The 17,605-nt window shown below is 42.9% G+C and overlaps 1 long non-coding RNA gene across 2 annotated transcripts in view; it reads right to left on the bottom strand.

Moving 5' to 3' along the window:
* LOC111745495 overlaps window positions 1-3,237 on the bottom strand; it is a 5,363-nt gene extending 2,126 nt beyond the window's left edge. Inside the window, exons 1-2 of one of the 2 annotated variants that reach the window (XR_002782675.1) lie at window positions 3,139-3,237; window positions 33-2,968 (exon numbers count right to left, since the gene is read on the bottom strand). This is a non-coding gene — a long non-coding RNA (uncharacterized LOC111745495). The remainder of the gene's footprint in view (window positions 1-32; window positions 2,969-3,138) is intronic. The other variant, XR_002782676.1, reaches the window with a different exon arrangement.
* Window positions 3,238-17,605: the final 14,368 nt, after the last annotated feature.

Raw genomic sequence — 17,605 nt, 5'->3', positions numbered from 1 at the left:
TCACCAAACGCAGCCAATTCGTGGTCAGTGACCTGTGGCCTGCCTTAGAAAAATGAATCGGGTCTGTCACATTCTCCTCTCAGGAATGTGGCCTCTAAAGCTCGGAGGGAAGAAGCTGCATTTGGTGGAGACGACGGTCCCACGCGAGCTGTGCGTGGTGCTGACTACACTCTCTTCTAGACTGCAGGGTCTGCTTCTCTAGCTGCCAGCCTTCTCATCTCCACTCAAGACAGCTCTCAGGGGCCAGGCCAGCTCCAGAGCACCTCGTGGGGTTGGCCGATGCTTTTGTTGAGACCGTACTGCTGCCCAATTTCTCCTACTGCCCACTTCCACTCCTTCCTTCACCCGCACTCCCCATGGGCATTAACTGCAGGGCATAGCATAATAAACTTCAGCTCACTAATCTCCATCTCAGAGTCTTTCCCAGAGGACCAACAGGTTGTGAGGAAGGATGACACACAAGTATCATCTGTGCATGGAACACGTCCTTCCCTCTGACCTGGCTGAGTCCTGTATCTTCCTCAGGGGGCTGGGGGAAATGAAATCTCCTCCGCCCCCTCCCTCCTTATGCTCCTGCACTTTTGTCCTCCTGGAGGATTGCTTACCCAGTACTCAGGGTCTCCAAAGGAAAAAGACAAGTTTTACAGAGAGGCAAAGCCAGATCTAGAATTACTTACCTGAACCTTGGTTTCTTCATTTGTGAAAAAGGCCTTTGCCAAGGCCATTCCATACCCTGGGTCTTTCCCACCATCCTCCATTTCCCTACACAGCTCCCACTTATCTCTCTCCATCCCTTATTTGGTCTCCCCTCCCTAATTCACCTTCCGCATCTCACCCAAAAGCATGGCTTGGGCTCATATGGGTTAACATTTTCCTGGGGAAAATGGGATAAACTACTGCTTTCACAACTCGCCATTTCATGACAATCATGTGAAAGCATTGCTGCTGGCCGGAGCATTTTTGCAGAATGGACTTTCTGAGGCCCCACTTTAATTAAATAATGCTCCCCCCATCACCTTCGGTGGTCTCCCCAATCTGCCTGAAAAGCTCAGATCTGTAAGACCAATCCGGGGTCCTGTGAGCTCTCAAAACTTCATCTCCCATTGCATAGTGCTCTGCACCCGCACTTCACAGTTCCCAGGCGTTCCCGTCTCTGCGCCTTTGCTTGTACTGACCCTGCCTGCTGAGGCTCAGCTCAGGCTCCAGCTCTTCTACACAGCCTTCCTAGAACCCCCAAGTCACTGCCAACATATTTTTTGTGTGTGTGCGTTGATGACAGCATTTGCCATTAGCTGCCTAGTGTTAAGGGTTAACTAGGTTAACTAGCTAGAGTGCTTTTTTGGTTAAAAAAAAAAAAAAGTGAGTAGCATGTCCTCATGGCTTGGAAACTTGTAACATTCCTCCCATTGGCACTTAAACTTATCATTCCTACAGGTGAGTCAATGGAGGGGAGAGTTAATTAATGGCTTAGGTTAGGGGAGAATGCACAAAAGGGGTAGGTGTCACCTTTCTGATCCCCAACCCCCAGATGAGCAACTCCTGAGGAATGCAGGCCTAAATGGGGACCTCATAGAGTGCCCACTCAGGAAGGTCCCCAACATCTTCACCCTTTCCTGGGTCAGAGAGGGATGAATAGGCTTGGGAAGTCCCTGGAAACCATCTCATAGTACAGTATTAGGGGGCATTTCCCAGGCCAGAGGGGACGGTTCCTCCCACCCTCCCATCCCCCACCAGAGAAAAGGCTGGGACTCAAGGACTCCCACACAAGGTCTCCATTGACACTTGTGGCCAAGTCAGCATCTAGGTGCCATGGAAACCTCTCTGGGGAGCAGGGAGGGAAAGCAACAGCCAGCCTTCCCACACTAAGCCCATTGTCCCCTTAGCCATCCCTCCCTTATGAGCCCCCTCCCAGGCCTGCAGCTCCTGGCTCCCCAGCCCACTGGCAGCACCAGCTTTCCTCTTGCTGGCCCAGCTTGGAGAACTAAAGGGGTCTCACCTGCCTCATGAGGTCTATCACCCATCCTGCCCTCCCTATGCCTCTTGAAATCAAAAGCAGCCCCAGTCATGAGGCCAGAGAACTCATTCCTTAGCCGCCCTGAGAGTGGAGGGGACACCAGGCAAAGAGAGACACCGAGGCCGTCAGTTCCCAGCACTGCAATCTCCTTTTTGAAGTTGAAAAGAAAATCCATTGGGGCAGCGTTATGCCCTGAGTACCGTCTGCTGTGACCTTCTAGCATCCAAGAGGAAGATCAGGCTCTGGGAAACGTCTCTGGAGCTGGCCTTAGGGCACTGGAATGAATCCCTGTGGGCCACCCAGTCCTTGGTTCTGCTGTAGGACCCATCCATTCTTTTCTCCTCTCCCAAGTCCCAGAAACTTCCCTAAAAGCTCTTCCCACCCCCCTCCTCCTATCTGGATCCTGATACAGAGTAAATCAGAGCACATCAGGGCCAGAAGAGGCCTGAGGAATTTGAGCCCCGTGCCCTTCCCCTCTCCATTCCCATTTTGTAGAGAAGCTGAGGCCAGAGACGGGGAGGGACTTGCCAGGGATCAAGGAGCGCAGGAGCCTGCCTCTGGCTCCAGCTGACTTCACCACACACATTGCTCCCCCTGCTTTGAAGAGACTTATAGTCACAAGACCCCTGGAAGCAGCAAAACTTACAGGGGTTGGAAGATCCCAACCCAACCCAATCCAAAGTGGGGGTGTCGACAACTAGAAGAAAGAGCTTGTGGTAATAGTGCCCCCTCCTACCAGCAGTCACCCAGCTGTCCCCAGACACCAAATAGGCCAACCAAGGGTACCTGCTTTGAAAAAAAGCATCTGAACCTTCTCCAGCTCCAAGAGGGAAGGGCTGGCCCGGATGGGCAGCCAAACGGAGCTTGGGGTTTGGACCCAGAGCTGGAGGGCTCCAATCACTGCTCATGGCCTGGGACAAGTTATGCAACCTGCCTTAGCCTTAATTTCACCATCTGTAGAAAGAGAGAAGTAAAAAATTTCCAGACACCTTATTGAGATATTGTAAAACTTGACAAGATAGTAAACAAAATGTTTAGCAGGGTACAGAGATCACTTGATAAACAGATCACGTGGACAGATGATGGATCATGTTGCTATTATTATCTATAGGGCAACCTTTTACCTCCAGAACTCTGGGCACCAAGTTAGGTGCAGAGAGATAAAGGAACACAGGGAGCAAAGGGAGGGCCCTCAAGTGACCCTCAGGGAGGTGCAAATGGTTGAATTGCAGGCAGCGTATGCCCCACCACGGGGCCTCCCTGACGTTCCTTTTGGGATTTAATAGGAGGTGGCCGGTTAGTTTCTGGAATGTCCAAGAAAAACAAACTGGTTATTCTGAGTGAAATTGCAGCCTAGCTAAAGCCGGCTAGGTCTGTTTTAAATTAAACACAGCATTTCTGAGATTCTTTTCATCTCCTGGCCACTGCGGCTTAGTGGAGACATTACCTCACCTCACCTTCCTGCTCTGAGGTGGGGAAGCTGGCAGAGTGCAGGCCTGGGGATGGGATGAGATGTAGGGGAAGGGGTGGGGGCTGAGAGCCCCACCCTGGGTCCTGGGGGACTGGAGGTGCACAGGCCTTCCTTCTCCAACAACTCAGTCTCCTTCTGGGACTGGGGATACTGGATATTTGGGGGTGCAGGGGTGCTCCCATGTGCAGTCAACCCTGTTTGTGGTATTTAGCTGAGGAATTACAGCATTTACAAATATACTGCTTTCGTAGTATTTGGAAAAAAAACTTGACTGCAGTTTTACAAGTTCAAGGTTGGTCTCTTTCTTGCCCCTGTCAAACATTTAAGCACTGGGTGGCCATGCCTGCCAGCCCTTCAGCAGAACTGTGTGCTTGGCTTGCAAGCTGAGACAGAGAAGCCAAGTTTTCCATGGGGGTGCCTTGGTCAAGGGGTGGAGTTTGATTCTGGTTCTGGAAATTGCTTTTGGTCAGCCTTGCCAGCTGTGAAGTGTAGAAAATTACAGAGTGTTGGAGTCAGGCGGATCCAAAGGGGAGTTCCAACTCCCTTGATGAAGTTTACCTGATTTGACTTGGACCTTGTGTATCCTCATCTATAAAATGGAGGTAAGGATGCCTACATTTCAGGGTTATTACGTGGATTAAATGAAATTAAATGTGTTTGAGATTCTTTTGTTTCAAATGAAGTATACCCAAAGTTCTTTGGTTATGAGAAATAGAAGCTTCCTCAAGCTGCCTTATGCCAAAGGGAAATGTTTTGTATGGATCAAAAGACTTTCATGAAAACAGCCACCAGACTTCTCAGAGAACGGAAACCAAGAACTGGAAAAGGGATTTGCAGTTTCTCTCTTCCTACTGTCCCCACATGTCCTGGGGAACCTGCTTCTCTTGGGACCTCAGTGTCAGTCTCCTCCCTCTTCAGACCAGCTTTCTCTTTCCCGACTACTCAAAGCCCAGGCTTGTCTTTATATCATTTCCTCATGTTAGGTCTAAGGTTAGTGCTCAGTAAATGACAGGCAGTTTCTATTGTGCTATTTTGGTGTATATGTTAACATTAATGTGCTGAATATTCCACTTTCTCCTCCAGATCGACTCCTCCTTCTTTTCCAATTTGCTCTGTCCCTGGGACCGACCTGTATGAACTATGTCAATTGAGCTTCTTCAACTTCTGGGTTCTGGTTGAGTTCACTCATAGTGGGCACCAGCAGAGGACAGGTGGGTAGCAGGAGGGAGCTGGCAGGACATCAATTGTTCTAGCGCCTTGTCTGTGAGGGATGGGCTGGCAGCGGCCTGGCCGGTTCCCATACTGAAGGCCACAGCAACTTTCCGGCCACCCCTCCTTCAGCTACAGCCCTCTTTGTGTTCTTGTGACCAGTTCCTCTCCTTGTCCGTTCGAGCTTACCCTGGTATTGACTCTCCACAGTTACTGTCCTGGAGGTGCCGCACCATCCCTTGTTGTTTTCCCTTTATCTTGCCCACATCTTCATGAATAGTCCATTCATTTTATTCTCTCCAAAGACAAACTTGTAAATTTGAGTGTCCATCTTGCTCCTGGTGGGACTCTGATGACATAATAAGATCGAGGGGGAAGACAGCTTTGTCTTCTCGCCTCACCTCCCACTCTGGTTCCTGTGGGAAATGTATGAAAAGCTAGAAGCTCTTTGAGATAAGCATTCAAGTAGGATATGCAAAATTGGGAAGATACCCAGAATTCTGCCAGAAGTGAAAAATAATATATATGCCTTGGGTGGAATTACTTCTTTTATAAGAAACTGTCTATTTTCCTGGAAGAATATGACACACATAAAAGAGTTGAAATGTGTTCAGCTTAGTCAGGGCCCTCTGTCTTTCTTAGGACACAGCTACCTAAAATTGAGCATCATACAAGTTGTGAACAGAGACTATTTTTTGTCGACTTCTCTGTGTTTTTCATTCCCAAATTTAATGGACTGGTCACTAGGATCTCTGTCTTTTCCTTTCCTTTTCTAGTTGGCTCATGCACAACTCACTGTGGGCTTTGACCATAACAATAGCCTATGACAGACTTTCCCATCTCTGGTCTCTCTTGCCCAGTCTATTCCACAGCTCACTGTCAAATTTGTCTTGGCTTAATGCAGGCCTATGCATGTCGAGTCCCAGATCAAAAGTATTCCATGGCTTCCTGTTGAAGTGTGTGCATGCTTCAGCCTGACATGCAAGGCCTCTGCAGTCTGTTCCCAGCTCAACTTTCTGGCCTGCCCCCCATTCCAGGAACTTCTCACTCTTAACAAATCAGATTCTTCACTGACCTGCCAATCCTCGCTTCCCACTCTCTCCATCTATTCTTTAACATGCAGTTCAGGTAGGGCTTCTCTGCCCACTCAGCCAGAGACAACTTCTCACGTTGAAATCCTGCCATTCAAAAGAGAGCATTCAGAAATTGAGGAGGAAGAGCTGAGGGAAGGATAGCTGAGTTCATACACCACTTAAAGTGTTTATGCTCCCTCACCTGGATGTCACTCATCGTTACTCAGAGGACCTTCTGTGTGACTCCCTGAGCATATGTGTAAGCATCTCTATCCCAGAGGAGCTGAGGGGAGACCCTGCAGCTCCAGGTAGAGTTGTCTCCTCTTCAGGCCTCTCCATTGTCTGGTTCTACCACATGCTGGTGCCAGTTGTTTCCTTCTTCACAGACAAACTTGGGAACCCTGGTTTTCTCATCTGAATGCTTGGGTCAAAGGTTAAGAGGAAGTCTCATGGGTGCATGGAGACTGGGCTGGTCTTAGTTCACTGGACTCGTAAGTGAGCACCAGGGAGTGGTTTCCCCAGGAGGTGCCTTCCTGACATGACCTGCGCATCTTCAGATGGGACATCTTGCCTTGGCCTTATGAGTGCCAGGAGACTTTGTGTCTTCTTTTGCCCATATACAAATCCCAAGTCTTCTGCTGCTTTTGACATTAAACTTCAGCTGGTTGCAACCATTTTTGGTTACACACACACACACACACACACACACACACACACACACACACGGCTTTGAATACTGACCACATTACAAAGGCCTTTATGACATAATAGCAATAAATACCGTGCAGTTAATTTTTCAGCAATTGATTTATGCATGCCTTAAGAAAACGATAGACTTGTAAGTTTCTTTTATCCCTGAAAGAATTCCGTAATAATCAGTTAACCTTTAGATTGTGATCACTTAGAATAAGGAAACAAAAATAATTTAAATTGGAATATTTTTAAATGTCTTTTTTTAAAGAAAAACTACTCATCCTGGGAACGATTATAATTTACTAGCAATAAATCATGTCAAACTAATTTAAGTTTCTTTATTTGTAGACTCATCCGGCTGAATAAAGATCAACTATAAATAGAGAATCGAAGGTTAGGTGATGTTTATCAGTTTCCACGGGCATATAGTGAAGCTTCTCATAATAGCTGGGATAGTCATTAGTGCTGAACACAAATATTCCGTTTCTCCATTTCTCGTTCACATAGTAGGGTTGCATTTTCTTGTCCTCTCTGAAGTTAGATGTTATCATATAAAAGGCTTCAGCCAACAAAACATGAGCCAATGTTCCAGCTAATACTTGGATGAGCACTTGCAGAAAATAAATGAAGCCAAATCTGGACAGCATTATCAGGCCTTCCTAAGGCCAGCTAACATTTAACCTGTGAGGTTAAGTAAGATAATAGACAAGAAAGTGTACTGAGGAAAGTAAGAAGAGTTACATAGACATGAGGGTGACAGAGACTACTATCTGTTCTCCTCTCCTTTCTTGTATTAATAAATTTAGTCCTGAGATTTAGCTGTGCTCATGGCCATCCAACTAGAGACTTTATTTCTCAGTCTTCCTTGTAGTAAGATATGACCATGTGACTAAGTCTGAGCCAATGAGATGTGAAGCAGAAACGATGTGTGCCACTAGTAGACCATGTTATTATTGGTAAACTGTCTGGCCTCTGTGTTCTTTCTGTCTTATGGACTGGAGTGTGGCCATAGTGCTGGTGAGTGAGCAGTTTTGACAATGTAAACGAAGAAACCCTGAGGGATGGTGGAGCCACAGGAGGAGGAACTTGACCCCTCCAACAATGTCTTTAAACCAGATGGCTTATCTTGTACTACCTACCTACTTCTTAGTAGTTTCGTGGGAGAGACATGAACTTCCATTCATTTAAGCCATTGTGTTCACTGTATTTCAAGGTATCTTTGTTACTGCAACCTCACTTGCATCTTTACTAGTATGAGGGGTTATTAACTTTAGTCTTAAGAATATTCTTCAGCTTCTTGCTTCTGAAGATTAATGTGGAAGAAACTTGTGGTCGACTCTATTGGCATACTTTGTTTCCATTCCTTCAGTCAGTCAGCCTCTTAGTCAATCCATCAATGTTTATTGAGAGACTCTCAAGTGTCAGGTGCTATACACAGGGCTGGAGATATAACAGTGAACAAAACAGATGTGGGAGCCACTCTCATGGAGCTTCCCATCTAGTGGGGAGACTAACATTAAAGAAATACCACAAATAAATATATAACCATACATTGTGATATGTGAAAGTGTGGTGAGTCTTACAAGGATATAGTGTGTGTGCGTGGCGGGGGGGCGGGGCGGGGGGGTCTTCATTTAGTTTGGAAAACTCTGGAAGGCCTTCCCCGTAAGAGAAACTTTTATGCTAAGACCTGAAAAATGTGTGGGAATTAACGAAGTGAAGAAATGAAGAGAAGTGTTCCTGCAGCATAGGTCAAGTTCTATAGGGGTTACGGGAACCCCAGTGTTTTTCCTTGGGTCGACCTGCCTGCATACATAAGCAGGAGTTTACAGTATAGAAAGAAAATACAGTTTAATATTGAATTGGCCAATACAAAGACAGGGAGTGTGTGCTCTAAACAAACTGACTTCCTGATGGCATGTAGATTACAGATTCTATGAGGCAAAATCACAAGACACTGTGAGTTAAGAATTTGGGGTTATTCTGGAAGCTGATTGGTCAGAGATGAGGTAAGAGTAATAAATCTTTTCTTTAGGTCTTGAGGATAGTTCTGAGGTCTTTTCTAGAGTCCTTCTGTAGAGTCTCATGGGAAAGTAGTCAGGGAGTCATCCCCGCTTAGGGGCCAGGAGCTGAAACATAACGTGGGTCAAGATGTTCTCTTTAACCTGAAACAGGTCTGGAACGTGTGACCATTAGTCAGGTCCAGGCTACTGTCTTCTCCTGCCTTGGGGGTTGCTGATTATCTGGGGGAAAGGCTAGGTCTGTGAGGAGGGTGGGAGAAAGGGGGCGGGGCGCTAGGATTTAAAATTACATTTACTCAAAGTCATAAGGACCCTTAGTTTCAGAGGTAAGAAAGAGGTTGGTACGTCAGGCACAGGAAGGTTAATGTGGCCAAAGGGAGGCAGGCATTGAGGACAAAGGCTTGAATCAGGTCAGGAGGGAGAGAGATATAGAGGCCCAATCATGCAGGACCTTGGAGGCCATCTGTGGTAGGCCGGATTCTAAGATAGTCCCCAAGATTTCTGCCCCCTGTATGCACACCCCGTGTAATCCCCTCCCCTTGAGTGTGGGTGGAGTCTGTGAATACTATGGGATGTCACTCTTGTGATGGTTACATTATATGGCAAAGGTGGAGGAATTTTGCTGATATAATTAAGGTCCGTAATAAGTTGATCTTAAGTTGAGCATAATGGAAGCATAGGTGAGCCCTTTAAAAGAGGATGTATAAGCCACTCACAAAAGGATAAATACTGTATGATTCTACTTATATGAGGTACTTAGTGAAGTTAAGTAGAATGGTAGCTGTCAGTGGCTGGGGAAAGGAGGAAGTGGGGAATTATTGTTTAATAGGTACAGAACTTCCATTTGGGATGATGGAAAAGTTCTGTAGATGGATGGTGGTGACGAATGCACAACAATGTGAATATAGTTAATGTCAATGAACTATATACTTAAAAATGATTAACTGGTATATGTTATGTGTATTTACTACAGTCTAGATGTCAGAGACAGAAAAAGCAGCAGAAATGTTCTCCTGCTGGCTTTGACAGAGCAAACTGCCATGTTGTGGAGAGAGTCATGTAAGGAACCCGAGGCAGCCTTTAGGAGCTGAAAGTCAGTCCTACAGCAGCAAGGGATAGAATTCTGCTGACAACCAGTGAGCCTGGAAGAGGACTCGAGCCTCAGATGAGCTCATGCAGTCAACACCTTGATTGCAGCCTTGTGGGACCTTGAGCAGTGGACCCAGATTAGTCATGCCTAGATTCTTGACCCACGGAAACTGTCAGATTATACATATGCATTCTTTTAAGTTGCTAAGTTTGTGGTAATTTGTTATGCAGCAGTAGGAAATTAATATAACATGCTATAGGTTTAAGAGCTTATCCTGTATCCAAGGAGAACCTATGGGATACTTTAAGAATGAGAGTATCAAGATCAAATTTATACTTTTTAAAGATCATGTTGGATGCTTTAAGGAGGGTGAGCATGGGAGCAGAAACACTGAATGGAAGGCTACTGAATAGCTGAGGCAAGAGGTGACACAGGTGCTGAGACTCCACCGGTGGGAAAGAATGGAAATAAATTGACCAATTCAAAATATACTGGGGAGGTAAGTGATAGGATGGGAAGGCAGAGAGCAGTGATGGAAGGGTCAGTGATGTCTTCTAGGCTTTAGGCATGAGCAGCTGTGATGAGGAACCCGAGAAGAGAAAAATGTGTCCACAGGAAGTGCTTTCCTGGAACCTTTCATGGGAATTCTCTGTGCTAGTTTGGCTGCAAGTAACAGAAAATCCAAATGACTGGGCTTAAATTATAAATATGTTTAATTGTATCGCATAACAAAAGCCTGCAAGTACGAATTCCAAGTTTGGTTCAGCGGTTTGCAGAAACAGGAAACTATGAATGACATATTCTTTAATCCGGCGTTGGCTAGGAAAGTTTAATTCAAGTTCAAGGGTACAAGACTCAGTCTACAGTTAGTGAATAATCTTGACAGGATGAAAGTCTATTGACACAGGTGCTTTAGGAAGACAAGCCTTGAGTCAGCCATCATATATATTAGATAACGAAAATGTTAGCAAAGTCTAGCACTGGCAGATGTCCTTTTTGGCACTCTCCCTCTATCTTGATAACACCACTTGCCTCACCCTGAGCTCTTTTGTGGTCCCACCCTGCCCAACTCAGCAAACAGGCTCCTTCCAACCAGTGCTCTACCCTGGTCTCACTCTATCAAACCCAGAGGGTTTGTGCAGTCCTCACAGGGGACTCTCCTTGAATGTCTGGCATTGACGGCCAAGCAGGCTTGATTTCTGGGCCTCACAGCACTTAAACAACCAGAAAGACAGTTCTTGGCAGACTACCACCTCCAGGACACTGAACAGAAAACAGACTGAAGCATACCATGAGGCTTCCTTCAAGGCTGGGAAAGATTGGAGAGATTGCTATTTTACCTAAAACATAGACACAAATACAGAGAGTAAAGCAAAAAGAGGAAACAGAGGACTACATTCAAAATTAAAAAAAAAAAAAAAAAGATAAAATCCCTGAGAAAAGTTTTAAGGAAATGGAAATAAGTAATTCAGCTGATAAAGAGTTCAAAGTAATGGTAATAAAGATACTCACAAACTCAAAAGAAGAATAAATTAACACAGTGAGAACTTCAACAAAGAGATAGAAAAAATATTTTTAAAGTCCTAAACAGGAGTTACAGAGCCGAAGAGTACAATAATTGTACTGAAAAATACACTAGAGAGGTTTGTCATCAGACTAGATGAAGCAGAAGAAAGAATCAGTGATCTGGAAGACAAAGCAGTGGAAACCACCCAAACAAAGCAGTTAAAAAAAAAAAAAAGACTTGAAAAAATAAAGATAATTTAAGGGACCTATGGGACAATATCAAGCAGAATAACATTCACATTATAGGAGTCTCGAGAGGAGAGGAGAAAAAGGAAGGGATAGAAAATTTATTTGAAGCAATAATGGCAGAAAACTTTTCTAACCTGAGGAAGGAAACATACATCCAGATCCAGGAAATTCAGAGAGTTTCAAACAAGATGAACTCGAAGAGATTCACATCAAAACACCTTACAATTAAAATGTCAATGGTTAAACATAAAGAGAGAACCTTAAAAGCAGCAAGAGAAAAATAACTTGTTATATACATAGGAATCCTATTTAAGATCATCAGCAGATTTTTCAGCAGAAAATTTACAGGCCAGAGAGACTGTCATGATATACTCAAAGTGCTGAAATAAAAGTTGCAATCAAGAATATTCCAGTCAGCAATATTATCATACAGAATCAAAGGAGAAATAAAGAGTCTTTCAGTCAAAAAAAAAAATAAAGAAGATCACCACAACTAGATTGACCTTAAAAGAGATGTTAAAGGGTCTTCTGCAAGCTGAAAAGAAAGGGTATTAATTAGTAACAAGAAAACGTAAGAAAGTAAAACTCTTACCGGCAGGTAAATATGTAGTAAAGGTAGCTGACTAGCCAATTATAATGCTAATATGAAAGTTAAAAGACAGAAGTAGTAAAAATAATTATAAATACAATAATTAAAGGATATCAGAATAAAAAGATAGAAAATGTGACATCAAAAACATAAAATGTAGGAGGAGGGAATAAAAGTGTAGAATTTTAGAATGTGTTCAGTCTTAACTTGCTATCAACCTAAAATAGACCAGTAGAAATATAGGCCAATTGCATGAGCCTCATGATAACCAGAAAGCAAAAAACTATGGTAGGTACACAAAAGATAGTAAGAATGGGATCTACACATAACACGAAAGAAAGTTATCAAACCACAAGGAAAGAGAGCAAGAAAAAAGGAACAGAGAATAAATAGAAAAGAGCCAGAAAACAATGAACAAAATGGCAAGAAGTATATACCTGTTTATAATTACTTTAAATGTAAATAGGCTAAATTCTCCAATCAAAAGATATAAAGTGGCTGAATGGATAAAAAAAAAGAGCTATCTATAGCTCCTTGCCAGAGGCTCATTTTAGATGTCAAGACACACACAGACAGAAAGTGAAGGGATGGAAATAGATGTTTCATGAAAATGGAAACCAAAAGAAAACCAAAGTAACAATAGTTATATCATACAAAATAGGCTTTAAAACAAAGACTGTAATAAAATATAAGAGGAACATTGCATAATGACAAAGGGATCAATCCAACAAGAAGATATAACATTTGTAGATCTATATACACCTGACATAGGAGCACCTAAGTATATAAAGCAAATATTAACAAACTTATAAGGAAAAATTGACAGCAATACAATAATAGTAGGGGACTTTTATACCCTACTTACGCCAATGGATAGATCATCTAGATAGAAAGTCAGTAAGGAAGCATTGGCCTTAAATGATATGTTACACCATATATATATATATCAGTGTTTATACCTATATCAAAAGCAGAATACACATTCTTCTCTAGTGCACATAGAACATTCTTCAAGATAGATCAGATGTTAGGCCAGAAAACAAATCTCAGTAAATTTAAGAAGACTGAAATCTTATCAAGCATCTTCTCAAATCACAATGATATAAAATTAGACATCAATCTCAAAAAAAAAAACCAAAAAACAAAAAAAAACTGGAAAAATCACAAATATGTGGTGATTAAACAACATGCCACTAAACAATCAGTGAGTCAATGAGGAAATCAAAGGAAAAATTTAAAAATACCTTGAGACAAATGAAAATGAAAATATAACATTCCATAAATTTTGGAATGCACCAAAAGCATTCCTAAGAGGGAAGTTCATAATGATCTATGCTTATCTCAAAACAAAACAAAACAAAACAAGAAAAATCTCAAATGACTTTATTTTTAAAAATCTCAAATTTAACTTTACACCCAAAAGAACTAAAAAAGAAAAACAAACAAAGCCCAAAGTTAGTAAGCGAAAGGAATTTAAAAAGACCAGAGCGGAAATAAAGGAAACAAAGATTAAAAAAAAAAAACAATAGAAAAGATTAATGAAACTAGGAGCTGGTTCTTTGAAAAGATAAATAAAATTGATAAATCTTTAGCTAGACTCACAAAGTAAAAGGAGTGAAGGCTCAAATAAATAAATCAGAATTGAAAGAGAAGTTACAATAGATATCACAGAAATACAAAAGATCATAAGAGACTAATATGAATAACTATACAACAACAAATTGGAAAAACTGGAAGAAATGGATAAATTCCTAGAAATACACAATCTTCCAAGACAGAACCACAAAGGAATAGAAAATCTGAATAGACTGTTTACTAATATAAAGATTAAATCGGTAATAAAAATCTCCCAAAGAACAAAAGCCCAGGACCAGATGCCTTCACTGTTCATTTCTACCAAACATTCAAAGAAGATTTAGTACCTATCCTTTGCAAAGTCTTCTAAAAAATTGAAATGGAGGGAACACTTCCACACTCATTTTATGAGGCTAGAATTATTCCGATACCAAAACCAAACAAAGATAAACCCCCAAAATGAAAGTTACAGGCCAGTACTCCTGATGACCATAGATGCAAAAATCCTCAACAAAATATTAATAAACTGAATTCGACAATACATTTAAAGGATCATACACCGTAATCAAGTGGGATTTCTTTCAGGGATGCAAGGATATCTCAACATCTGCCAATCAATCAATGCGATGCACCACATTAACAAACAAAGGATAAAAATCATATGATTATCTCAATGTATGCAGAAAAAGCATTTGACGAAATGATTTTAAAAAACCCTCAATTAAGTGGATAAGAATACAAAATTAGAACACTAATTTGAAAAGATACATACACCCCTGTGTTCACTGCAGCATTATTTTTTATAATAGCCAAGATATGGAAGCTACCTAAATGTCTATCAATGAATGGATGGATAAAGGGATGTGGTATATATAAAATTAAATGCTACTCAGCCATAAGAAAGAAGGCAATCTTGCCATCTGCAACAACATGGATGGACCTTGAGGGTATAATGCTAAGTGAAATAAGTCAGATGGAGAAAAACAAATATCATATGATCTCACTTATGTGTAGAATCTACAATACAAATGAACAAATGAAAGAAAACAAAGAGAAACTCATAGATACAGAGAACAGATTGGTGGTTACCAGAAGGGAAAGAGGTTTGGAAGTAGGTGAAACAGGTGAAGGAGGTCAACTGTATGGTGATGGATGGTAACCAGACTTACGGTGGGAATCACTTTGTATCGATTTGTAATGTATACCTGAAATTAATATAACGTTATATACCAATCTTACTTCAATAAAAAAGTTGGCAAATAATTACATACCTATTATCATAATGTTTTGTATAGTTTCATCATTAAATTCATTTTCTAAGTCTATTTACTTCTTAAGAAGGGCGAAGAGTTTTCCTGAAATAGTGAAAGTTTTCTCTAATAGTTCTAAAGAATTAATGACTTATAGCCTTGAGACCAGAATATGTCTGGTTCAATAACAATTGCTAGGACATTTGTTGTAGAAAATTGAATTTGTTCATGTAAATATGCAAACTATATTCAACATAGACATTTGATCTTATCCACTAGTTCAGGAAATAATTAACTTCTCTTAACTTCATTGATCTCATTCTCATTTATTCAACTTATATACGAGGGCTATGAAGATTTTCTTAAAATGAAGAACACAGTAAAAGACATAGTCCTCCTTGTAAAATGTGAGGCTGATGACAACATATTAACTTAAAATACAACGCAGACTTGAAATTGGTCATGACATGTTCGAACGTGTCAGGGCAAAAGGTCAGCCCTCTGCGGTTCTCTGGTCTTCCCAGGGGCAGCTGCCTCAGCTCCACATAGTCACAGGACTGTGCACAGCAGAGATGGAAGGTCAAGGATGGCCCTCCCTTTTCATATGTTTGAAAAATGTATTTTCTTAGACGTCACTTACTTGTCATTGGACAGGATTGGGCCAGTCAAGAACAAAGGGACGGGGTTGCTATTGGCTTAGATTAATCAGAGGCTGAGCCTGTTGCAGCTTGATCGAAGCTGGGACTCTGTTAGTAAGGGGGCAGAAAATGGATGTGAAAAGATTCCTGGTAGAGCATGAGCCACCCAGGATTTTTCTTGCAGAACTGGGGATTGTCAGAGGTTGGGCATTGAGTGTAGACCTGGTCATGTTTCAGCGTACTTCCAAAGGCACCGGACACTCAGCAGGGATGCCCTCACCTTCTCTCTGTGACTCCACTCCCAGCAGCTCAAAAGGCCTTCTAGGCTGGACTAGCGGGACCTCTAGGAAGGTCTTGAGGAAGTGGAAAAGCCAGTTAGGGTCCTGGGAAGTGATCACAGACTTTATCCAGCCTTATATTATGGTATTCTGTTATAGAAACTTGAGCCAACTAATACACTGAGTTAACAAAGGACAATGTTTGTTAACCTTGGGGCAAAGGCATGAACGTATTAATAGACATAGCTTGTATCAGAAACATGGAGCAGTATGGTATGTATGTCCAGGATCCATGGTATTTAGAGAGGGGAATGGGCAGAGATGAAACTAGAGAGCAAAGCAGCTACCATGTCACATATGGATGTGTGGGTCATGACAGGGCCTTGAGACTTAACCTAAAGTATTGGCAAACGATCTCTGGATCTGCATTTAGAAAGATCAGTCTGACAGCTATGCGCAGGATTGATGCAGGGGCAGGCAGGTTAGAGAGTGGAAGATTGGTAGGTAGCCGCCCCGTGGATTAGTCCTAGGTTAGATTTGGGCCATGTGAGGAGATGGACCTGGTGACCAACTGGCTGCGATGAAGAGGAGGAGGTGAGGGACTCCCTAGTTTCTGACTTGAATGATGGATTGTTTAGATGGCCCTCCCTTTGCCAGGAATACGATCTCCTGTAGGGAGGTAGGCTTCTCAGCCTGGGCAGGCCTCAGGTTCCAAGCAGAGCAGAAGTCCCTGAATTTTACTGCAGCCACATTCTATTGGTTAGAAATAAGCTCAGGCTAGCCGAGGGTGTGAATATAGAGAGAGGTGAGTCTTTGGGGCCACTTTGTAGCAATCCGCCACCATGTCCCAGTGACTGGGTGGAAGAAAGAGGAAGGGCAAGGCCCAGCACCAGATGTACCTGCCACCTGTGCCTATTGCCTTTGACGAGCCTTCCCCAAAGCCCCATTCAGTGACTTCCTCTGGGCCAGAGAAAGAACTGGGTCACGTGACTGCCCCTAGCTGCAAGATAGTTTAGGAAACTGAATATTTTAACCTAAGCCCATTGCCATCTCCCACAAAATCTGAATTCTCAGTAAAGAAAAAGACAAGAATGGTTTTTGAGCAGGAACGTCTTTTGTAGAAGCCTTGAAAGGGTGGGGAGGAAATAATGGCCACTGAGCACCTTTATGGGAGAGAAACCACATTTGGCACCTTACATATCACCTCATGAGATAGTGAAGCATCTGGTCCGGCATGTTGGGGGCGGGGCCTGAGAAGGTGCACCTCTAATAAGTGCCCAGGGATTGCCAAGGCTGTGGAAAGAAAACCATACTTTGAGTGGTCCGGAGCTGGGTTACAGTAAGGAAGCAAGCACCCCCCAAATCTCAGAGGCTTAAATGATAAAGTGTTGTTTCTTATTGATGCTACATGCCCACTGTGAGTTGCTGGGGCTTGGCTCCCAGGAGCCAGGAGGCCAGAGCAGTGCCAGTGACCCGGCCAGGGGGAAAGAAGCAGTAAAGCACCAACTGGGTCTTACAAGCATTCGAGTTGAATGGCTGTGCCTGGCATCAGGCAGGGAGGGGAAGCTGGTATTGGTGAATGAGCCTGCAGGCCAGTACAGGCTTCACAGAAGAGGTGGGATTTAAACTGACTGGGCGTTGGAGGATGAAAAGGAGTTTACCCTGTAGAGAAGGGGGGAGAACATTCCAGAAGGAGAGAACACCATAAATAACTACCATTGATTGAGCATCTATGACATGCCAGATGCTTTCAGATGGTTTCCTACTTGGCCTTCACAGAACCCCAAGATATTATTAGTCTATTTTTATAAAACTGGAAACTGAGGGTCTTGCAGAAGGTCACAGGGCCAGAAAGGGGGAGCCCAGGAAATCAAACCCAGTGTCCAGAGCTTTCTCTCCCACAAAAAAGTGGGGTCATGGAGGTCGTGTGCCTGTGGAGGGCGTTTGCA

The sequence above is a fragment of the Pteropus vampyrus genome, unplaced genomic scaffold (assembly GCF_000151845.1).
Source record: "Pteropus vampyrus isolate Shadow unplaced genomic scaffold, Pvam_2.0 Scaffold156, whole genome shotgun sequence".
NCBI lineage: Eukaryota > Metazoa > Chordata > Mammalia > Chiroptera > Pteropodidae > Pteropus > Pteropus vampyrus.
The sequence above is the reverse complement of the archived record's forward strand: the minus strand, read 5'-3'. Positions and strand labels throughout refer to the sequence as shown.